Source organism: Saimiri boliviensis, chromosome 12 (assembly GCF_048565385.1).
Source record: "Saimiri boliviensis isolate mSaiBol1 chromosome 12, mSaiBol1.pri, whole genome shotgun sequence".
Taxonomy (NCBI): Eukaryota; Metazoa; Chordata; class Mammalia; order Primates; family Cebidae; genus Saimiri; species Saimiri boliviensis.
In genome coordinates this window covers 5,240,590-5,251,021 of record NC_133460.1, presented here as the reverse complement: position 1 = coordinate 5,251,021, position 10,432 = coordinate 5,240,590, and the positions used below count along the sequence as shown (strand labels likewise).

Here is a 10,432-nt window from a genome sequence, read left to right as displayed (position 1 = left end):
ATGACATGGAAGAAGAGTTGCCTTGTTCTGAGATCAAATGGGGGAAATGTGTTTTGCCTTCTCAGGTGATGGAATTAACTGTCATGCATTTAAATACATACGTGTGCAAAGTATTGAACGTGACACTCATCAGTCTGCAAGGATCAGTTAGCCTCTGAAGCGCAGCTCGTCCCTCTAGCCCTTGTTTTCAGATTGCAGGAAAATTGTTTTTTTTTTTTCTTTCTACAAAAGAGCTGTTTTCTACCTTCCTACTTAAGAGGGATCCAGGCGGAATTCTGAATCCAAAAGTTTCGTTGCCAGTGTCATCTCAGTAAAACCTCATGAAAGTATTTGCTAAGAGAGTCACTTTCTGATTGTCTTCACATACAAGAATTTACTCATTGCTGACATGGTTTCAGTTTTGGACACACATGGATGTGGTTTATTGCTGAAGCAGGCAAAAATGATTGTGTAATCCTCTTATTAGGGTAGCTGGGTAGTGAATTGCTTGGCTTAAAACTGTAACAACTTTCTCCACTGTGTTCCCTATTTCTGATCAAAATGTGTGCTGGGAAATCCAAAGAGTGTGAGTCAAAGTGTGTTGTGGCATGGAGTAAGGTGCCTTTATGGTTTACTATGATTAAGTTTGAAGAGGCTCGTTCCTCAAGTAAGTAAATGCATGTCAATCAGCAACAGCTGCTTGCCACTCAAGCTCACAGAAATCTAAGGTTTTCATATAAGAAGCAAGATTCTCCAAGTCTCATCTGCCCACACACTCTGCACATAGGCAGTGCCTCGCCTCTTTGAGAATACTCAGAGATTATGAAGAGGGAATTGTTTATCTGAAGAGTGGGGTGGGGGGAAGCAATGAAATTCTTCCTCCCTCCCTTACCCCTCTTCTCTTCTCTCTCTTGGTCTCTCTGTGGTTATTTCTTCCACCTTCTCCCATTTTTTCATCTATCTGTATTTCTTTCCATGGGTCTGTCTTTACTGTTTTACCTGGTGCACAGAAATCTTTTAGGTATCTTTTGATACACTTTGTTTTAACTAATGTTTTGCACCCTGGAGCATCAACGGAACCTGTTTTTTTTTGTTGTTGTTTTTGTTTTTGTTTTTGTTTTCTTTCTTTCTTTTTGGAATTCTCCACTGGCCTACAAGAATTATTTAGTATTTAGTATCAGGCAATTCCACTGTACATTGGTCTTATAAAAAATGAATATTCAAAACTTTTCTTGTCATTTCATTTTAACCAAGCAACTGGACTCTTAGAAAATGCTTTTACTATGAAAAAAGAGCTGAATCTTTTCTGTTACCACAAATTGAGGGATTGTACAAAAGTGCGTTTTGTCTTTTATGACTTTATTGGGCTAAGCATATTTTTACACTTGTGTCTTAAAATCTTATCCTGCAAACGTCTTTTTTTTAAATCACTGGTCTTAATTTTAGAGTCTGGATTCATTTTAATCTGTATTTACACAGACTTAGTAGAAATAACTATCAGCACTAACTTATGGGCCAGGTAATTGAAGTGTAACAAAAGTAGTTTATTTCTTCTTTGTATTAGATTGTGTTCTTTTTGCTCTTAAAAAGGACCAGGTAATTATTTTCCTTTCCCGCCCCCCCTCTCTGCACTGAGTATAATACAAAAGTTGAAGTAGATCTCAGTAAAGGACTTTTTTTTTTTTTGCATTGATTGCCTTCCTGTAAATTATAGGTGTAATATTTTGAAAATATATAATATTTCATGACCCTAATTGATATATATGATGATTATTATCGTATTTTGAGGCTCCAAGTACACACTCCTCATTGTCTTTGACTCTATCACAGAGACCCTTGTTGAATTAGTCATGAGCTATACAGATTCTACAACCTCCAGTGAAAAACAAACTTGGTCTTGTTTTCTGACTAAATTTATAATTTTTATAGTAGATTTTGAGCTAACTTGTGATGTGGAGAAATGGAAAGTCATCTGAAAGAGGAAGAAGATTTCTGAACTACTAATACAATTATTATTATTATTAAACGTTTATTTGTGTTTAACTTTTAGCTTTTATTTAAAAACTTCAGTGTTCATCTCAAAGTTACTCACTGCGAGTTGGCGTAAGTTCCTGGAAAGTAATTCTATTGGAATTTAAAGTCCTCTTTGTGAGACCTCAGTCTCCATCTTGTGTTAATTTTCCGATGATCATAAAAATAAATGGGGAGGAAAAAGCAGGGATCTTTAATGTTTGTTTGGGTTTTTTTTTTTTTTTGGCATTTTAGGCTTATTTTGTTATGGATCCACACTTTGGAATGTGATAAAATATAGAATCTTTGTTGGCATTTATGGGTGTACATTTTTGTTCTGTTTGTTTTCTTTCATGCAGGGTTGCGTGTTTGTGTGTTTTATAAGCAGTAGGCAACAGGAGCGAATGAGAAAATGAAGAATTTTACAAGAATGCATTCTATGCATAATTTGGTTTCAGTTATATCTTATATCGTAGGTAAACAGAATAGCAGTTTCGAGGATTTAGGATTCCTTCTGAACCCCCTCTGCTTACACACACCCAGAGAAAGAAAAAAAGAATCTTCAAAAGTCAGCATTGAACACACACTGCTTAGTTTGGAAACCATTGCATACTAAATTTTTCAGCAACTAAAATGTCCCAAACAGTTTTCAGGGTGTGTTTTTATTAAGATAGATAAAGTTTCCATGAAAAGTTATGGGGTTTCTGTGTGTGTGTGTGTGCCCAAAAGGCCGAAACAGCTTATGTCAGCTACAGCGACTCGCTTTTGATTCAGCAAAACTAGGTTATGAATTCAAGCAATTAAAAATGACAGAAAGCCCAATTTCACTGCCTAGATTAATATGCTTCCAATTTTTCCTGCTCCATAAAAATTTCAAAGTCTTCTTTCTCGTTAGGTGCTTGCATAACCTATGGGGCATAGGGAGGGTCCCCGTTTCTCATTTGCTTATGATGTCTGAATACTTTGATGTAGCAAATGTAAATAGGATCCACTGGATATTCGTAACACAATTTTGTACTTGCAAGTTCTCCTGAAATTATTTTGGTTGGGTTTAAAAGAAAAGAAGAGCAGCGGTTGGTTTCTTAGCATTTATCGATAGTGAAGAATCGGTCGGAAAGCTCCCATGTCATGAAGTCCAGGAAATACTTTTCAAGGAATGATACTGTGGTAGTAGAAATAGTGTTTTCAGCTTCCAAAGATGGCAGGGATATGTGTAAAAAAAAAATGTGTGTGTGTGTGTGTGTGTGTGTGTGTGTGTTTGTGTGTGTGCGTGTGTATAATTTTTTTTAATGCAGTGGTGGGCATGTTTATTACTTTTTCTCTGTTCCTGAAGTCTGGAATTCTAGATTCATGCTTCTCTAATTAGCCAGATCTCTCAATATTACCTAAAATGGTCCTTTTTTTCTTACACACCGGTTAGTAGTCAAAACCGGCTGCTTCGAATTATCTGTAGATTTTGATTCATTGGTTAAGTTTTCTAACCTGGTTTGAATTAACTTGATCACACAAAGAGTGTACACAGACACAAATACACACTCAGAAAGCTCATCTCTCAGCACCATTTACTCCACACTTCCGGTCCAAGACAGAAAAAACAGCCACAATCAAACAAGTCGAGGTGCACTATATGCCCAGTGTTTGCTTTACAAAAACGACCCCTAAAGGGCTGTGTATCAGGAATGCCTCTACCAGCCCTTGCTTTCCTCTTTGTGATAATTCTGCATCTGCCTTTGCCACAGTTCTGTGGATGTATTTCTTTGTTGTTTAGTTGCAGCCTCTAGTTGTGAGAAAATTAGTTATCGTCTCCCGTGTAAGTAGCAGTTGGATTTATTGTGGAAAGCTGAATGTAGAAGTACAAGTTTTCCATTTCTATTAAAATGATGAGGATGAGGATGTGGTCACATATCAACAGTAACAGTAATAACAATACAATGCCGATTTCTTCCTGGACACTTTCTACCTCTGTGCACTAGACATTGGACCAGGAGCTTCCAGGTATTTTCTCTCTTCTTACAGTTCTGCAAGGTTGGTATTACCATGCCTCATTTAGAGATGGGGAAGCAGTTGTCAAGACTTTTTATAATTAGAAAAAGTGATTAGACTCCAAATTTTTCTGATTCCAATATGCTAAGATACAATCCAAGTTTATTAATCTGAGTTTAGAATTTGGCGTTTAGAATTTGTTTACACAAAATGGGTACCTAACAGATAGACTAGGTTAGTGGTTCTCAGGAACAGTTTCGTTCCTTAACCCATAACAGTATTCAGCAACACTTTGAAGAGAGTTTTTGTGTCCATCATGGGCAGGGATTGCTCCTAAGATCTGGTGGATAGAGACCTGGGATGCTGCTAAACATCCCAGGAGGTACAGGACGGCTCCCTCCCGCAAAATGAAAACGAATTACCTGGCCCCAAACCAGCAGTGCCACAGCTGAGTAATTATACCCTAGGTAATATCAGGGATACTCTAAGATAAAAATGGTCTGATTTTTCAAGAGAGGGGATAAGGCATGTGAATTTCAAGTACTAAACATTTAAAATTCCTGGTTGGATACTGTGAAGAGGATCATGATGCAGAATCAGACGGTCCTTATTTCCTTACAATCTGACATTAGAATTGTAACAGCTGCTTCCTCGTAACCTCTTTCTTTATAAATATGACATGGGTCATTGTGATTTAAAGTGCCTATTTTTTTTTTTTTTCTGATTTACTTACTGTGAAGTACGACAAGAGCTAGAAAATGAAATTTCTTTCCCTGATACTCATGTCAATAGAAGAGAAGTGTAACATCACTAAATGAATAATGGAAGAGCAATTCTAGGAACCTTCCCATATGGTCCATCTTTTCCCTCAGTATTCAAATGGCATTATTTTCTTCTTTAAAGGTTTGGCACATAGATTTATTGGCTTATTTCTTTAAACAATATTTTATATTTGCCAAGCATTGCTGCAAATGCTTTAAAATATTAATTAACTGAATCTTCAAGAGAAGCCTAGGAGATTGTTATTGTTTTTAATCTCCTTTTTGCAGAGAGGGAACAGATGCCCAGAGAAGTTGAGTAATTTGTGTGAGATCACACAGCTTCTAAGTGACAGAGATGGCATTTAAACTCCAAAGTTTGTGTTCCTAGCCACTCTCTCATGTACTTTAGTAATTTGAGCTTCTAAATGTACAGAAACATAAGCGTTTGGGCAACACCTTCACCTGAGTTTTGAAACCAAAGAATTTTTTGTCTCATTTTGGAGTTGTTGATTAGGAAAACTGACTTACCTGTTCTTGAAAGAGCATGAATGATAATGCTCACAGCTTTATATTTCACTGTTTAAATATTCCTGTATATGTATCTTACCTGAGTCAGAAGGACTTGTGACTTCTGTTTACCGTGACCACCTCCAACAACAACAACAAAAAGCCAGCAAAGAAAAACAGTGACGTACAGGAGGGCACCATTTGCAGGATGAGTGATCTCCGTTTTAATCCCTCTTTACTTGTGATGTTGGAAACATTGACATTCTTCAACTGGATCTCCTAAGGCGTATTCGAGAAACTTAACTCTTTGCTTTCTGATGCTCTTAAAATGTTCTAGGGAGCCCCACGTGGTCCATGCCAGGCTAGTGATAGTGGATGTGCGTACACTGACTCCCAGCTTGATCTCAGTTCACGCCAGGCTGTTGTCTGGCATTGAGGCTGTGGGAATGACCACCATTCCTATCTCAGTCTCAGCTGAATTTTTAGCATATAGCAAATGCTATGAAAAGAAGAACAACTTAAGTATATTTTTAAATAGAAATGCCAATTTGACACATTTTATTCTGCTTTAGAAGGGAAAAAAAGATCTTGCAAGCATGCAGTTAAATACATGCTAGAATATCCAGAAAGCCAAGGCGAGAGTGGAGAACCTCATTGAACTTCAGTTGAATAAACGAGTAAATGGATGGAAGATTTTGTGTTTTTAATAATTTCTTATCAAAGATATGTATGGGTTTGTACTTGGAAATGTCTTACATCTCAAATACGAGCCACCTTGGTGGGAGATAAATGTCTGACAGGCATCAGTTTCATACCAGCTGTCCTCAGCTTTCCGATCCTGACTTGTACCTTACCTAAGTGCCGGGCATAGGTATCTGCTTACTTTTTATTGCCTCGCGAAAAGCTCAAAGATGCTTAACCACAAATTACAAGCATGGACTGCATTTTACCTGAGACAAGACATAGATGTTTTTAGACAAGAGAGGAGGGGTCACCGATGAAGAACTTGGATCTGACCATGGAACAGTATTAAAGTCAGGAAAAGGGCTTTGGAATGACCTCCTCCTCCCAGCCTGGGGACAGTCGCGGAACTGGGCTGCAGGCGGAACCCATTACTGTTCTTCCTTTTATATTTCAGGCCCAATAAACTCACATTCGAACAAAGAAAGCAAAGAGCGAATCCCATTTCAGAACTGTCAAAAGACGGATGTTGGATCCATTATCGTCAAATGTCCTTTTTTTTCATACAGTTCATGGAATTGGCTTTTGTGGAATACCTATTTCATCTAAGTGTTGGTTCAGGAAATGGCTTAAAATGAAACCAGAATTTGTTGTCCAGTGGTGAAATAAATGAGGTGAAGACACATAGACAAGACTACCCAGTAAAGTTCTGTAGATACTGTCTATTAGTATGCAGTTCTAAAATCTAAATTATACACGTACAGTTATATCTGTATTTAAACTACAGCTGTATAACCTACATGTAGACTGTAAACCATATTGTCTATATGTAGTCTATTTATATCTACATAAAAACTATGTATCTATATATAGTTTAATTGATGAAAGAAAAGAAAGAATGGGAAGATGGTTTTAAAATAGCCATTTTAATTCTGTATCCAGCAGAATATGGAATACTTCCGCATCTTAAGGTGAACCTCCTTTTAGAAATAAAGGTAACTAATAATAAACCTTGTGTGCCATTAAAAAGAGTATACCCAAGAAGAGGAAAAGTAATTTCTGCCCAGTCTTGGTTACAGAATTCTCCTAGGGAGCTAAAAATACAGAAGTTAAATCAATGTTGTCAGTGGTTCAGGATTCAAATTCTGCCGTTGATAAAAAAAGAAACCTGATTTTGTTGTAATGCAGTAGCTAAATGTTCAATATGTGGCACTGTACAATATTCTTATTTTTAGGGATGCACTCTGTTGAGTGCCTGCAGTGAGCCAGATACTGTGTTAACTCCCAGATACACATTATTGACCTTAATGCTTCCAGGAGCCCTATGAGTCAGATGTGGTTGTTGTATCTAGTGTTCATGAGGGAAGGCTAACGCCTGGGATGATTTTTTTTGAGGGTTGCCAACAGCTAGTGAGTAAAATGGCTGCTAATCAAATGTGAAGCTTTGAGACCTCGGAGTCCCTTTCCACATCTTTTTAACAGGAAGGTATAGGAATTGTTCTAACATTAGTTGAAACAAATGAATCTGATGTAGATCAAGAGATTTATGTAGTTATACAAAGTTACTGTAACTCTCCTATTAGGACTGACCTTATAATCTTGGCAAAATATGAAGGTGGCTGGATATTTTGGGTAGATGGATGAGTGGCTGAGTGGATAGGTGGGTAGACATGTAGACTGAATAATAACAGAGAAGACAAATCGGCAAAGGACATGAGTATAGTTTTTGGAAAAATAAATACAAATAGCAAGTATATGAAAGTGTGTGTGTGAGAGAGAGAGAGAGAGAGAAACTTTCACATGTATACCTGAAAGGTTTATATATTGTGTTGGAAAACAATTTGTTGATGAAACAAGCATTTTATACAATAGCACCTTCTTCTGTAGGCGACTATTTGGGAATTTTTATTTTAAAAAAGTACATACCTTTGATCCAGCCTTTCTGCCTCTGGAGTCTATATGATGGCTCAAGTTTGTGAAGGTCCAGCTTGGTTCACCGCGGCATCGTGCACAGTCAGGAGGAAACTGGAGCAGACGAAATACCAAAGGCAGGGGGGATTGGAAGTCAAGGACCCTTGTAGGAATAAAGTGGATTTGAATGGACATGAAACTATATCTAAGATGTTGTGAGGCATGAGGAGCCAAAACCTCAGAGATACGTTCAAAAAACTTTGTTAGAAAACAGATGTACACATGCAGTTTTTTTACATTGATGGCAAAACTGCAAAGATAATGAAGGGACGGTGAACAGTGATTATCTTTGTTGTAGCTGTGCAGTAAGACTAAGGGGCAGGGGAGAGATGGAACTTTGCTTTCAAGATCACACCTTTATTCCTTGTGATTTTCAACAAACATGCCCTACTTGGATAATTTTTAAAAAATTCTTTTTTGGCCGGGCGCGGTGGCTCACGCCTATAATCCCAGCACTTTAGGAGGCCGAGGGGGGTGGATCACGAAGTCAAGAGATCAAGACCATCCTGGTCAACATGGTGAAACCCCATCTCTACTAAAAATACAAAAATTAGCTGGGCATGGTGGCACATGCCTGTAGTCCCAGCTACCCAGGAGGCTGAGGCCGGAGAATTGCTTGAACCCAAGAGGTGGAGGTTGCAGTGAGCCGAGATCGCGCCATTGCACTCCAGCCTTGGTAAAAAGAGAGAAACTCCATCTCAAAAAAAAAAAAAAAAAAAAAAAAAAAGAAAGAAAAAAATACTTTTTTAAAAAAACTTCAATTTTATGAACAACCCATGGTCACTTTACCCCTGAGCTGATACAGATCAGCTTAGGTACCAATGTAGATACTCTGTTAGACATAGGCAACCCAAATTGCTTTGAAAATGTATATGAGACTTTAAAAAACATAAAGCTGAAAATCATTTGATTCAGAGTTATATCTTGGTTAAGGTTTGGGGTCAATATCCTCTCTGGAGTCAGGTGGGGGTGCTGGAATTTTCTACAAATGATGAATCTACATCTTAATTGTAATGGTTTGGCCGCAGAAGAAAGTCAAATTCCCCTGTTGCTGTAGACACTCGTCATTCATCGCTGGTACTGCAAAACCATGATCCTTATCCTCCCAGCTGCGTGTGTTTGTCAGGGAATCCAGGCTGCTAAAAGTTGTATACAGTACTATTTTTTTTTTTTATTCATCTCTGGGTCATTTCATCTTCCTGTGCAAGCCACATGAATGGCTGTGTATGAAAATTGTATTTTGTGCTGAATTTCCCACTGTGAAAGATGTTTACTATATATTTATGAAAACACTGCAATAACAAAACCTTTTATATAGCCTTTCAATTTGCTGTAAGGGCAGATAAAATATTTTTATCTCAAACTGAACTTCATACCTTGGGAGATTCAGCGGGCCTGACTCAGAATAATAAAACACTTCAGAGAAAGGCAGGTGCTGTTGAGATTGCTTCAGAAACCTGTGCACTCCACTCTGCAGACTTCAATTCCTTTAAACACGCCAACTGAATATACAAAAACTAGAAATAATCGGTATAAACTATGCAATGTTAAGTACAAAAAATCGTTTTTTATTAAATAGTTTCATAACACATCTAGAGTAGCATCAGCGTGATTTTTAATAAGAAGTGTTTTCCTATATACCGGAAGATACAGAGAGGAGGTTGGCGATCACTCCAATATATTGAAAACTTTCATTCTTCATCTGCATTTAGGCTTTGGAAATGTTCTTAATTGAAATTTTTACAGAGATAAATGTAGCATATGGAGTCGTAAGAAAATATAGATAGATCTCTTGTAAACTTCTCTCTAATGGTAATATTTTACAACACTATAGTATCACATCCTATCCAGAATATCGGCATGGCTGCAATCCACTGACCTTATCTGAATTTCCCTAAGGTTACTTACACTTATTTCTGTGTATATATTTAGTTTTGCACAACTTCATCACGTGTAGATTTCTGTATCCACCACCACCAGTAAGATACTGAGGAGTTTCATCCTGAGGTTCCATTTGTATAACCACAGCTACCTCTCCTGACCACCCGCCCCTATTCTTAAGCCCTGTTGACCATAGATTCTCCCTCCATTTGTAAAACTTGGTTATTTCAAAAATATCACATAAATGGAATCACACAGTGCTTAGACTTTTGGGATGGGCTTATTGACTAATGGCAACAATGTTGTACCTACATTGTTGCATCATTAATATCGCATGGTATGTACATGTACCAGTTTAACCATTCACCTGTTGAAGGACATCTGGGCTGGCTTTGACCATCACAAACAAAGCTGTCTTGAACATTTGTGGATAGGTTTTTGCATGACCGTGAGTTTCCCTTCTCTGGGATAAATGCCCAGGAATGGGCTCTGGTGATCTTTGATTTATGCCTATTATGGAACACACCAATATGTCGCACCCATTGGAAGTCAATGCCAGTTGCACACAAACCGATACAAGGAAAAAAAGTAAATTGTAACCACGTCTTAATGTTTATTTTTACATAAACATGGCACTAAATGCAGAGAATAGGCAGCAT

At 37.6% G+C, this 10,432-nt stretch overlaps 1 protein-coding gene and 1 long non-coding RNA gene across 2 annotated transcripts in view; both read left to right on the top strand.

Annotated features, from left to right (window-relative positions):
- The window catches only part of RBFOX1 (RNA binding fox-1 homolog 1), a 2,539,409-nt gene that overhangs the window by 1,288,063 nt on the left and 1,240,914 nt on the right, over positions 1-10,432 (top strand).
- The window catches only part of LOC141580675 (uncharacterized), an 87,428-nt gene that overhangs the window by 17,897 nt on the left and 59,099 nt on the right, over positions 1-10,432 (top strand). The window lies entirely within an intron of this gene.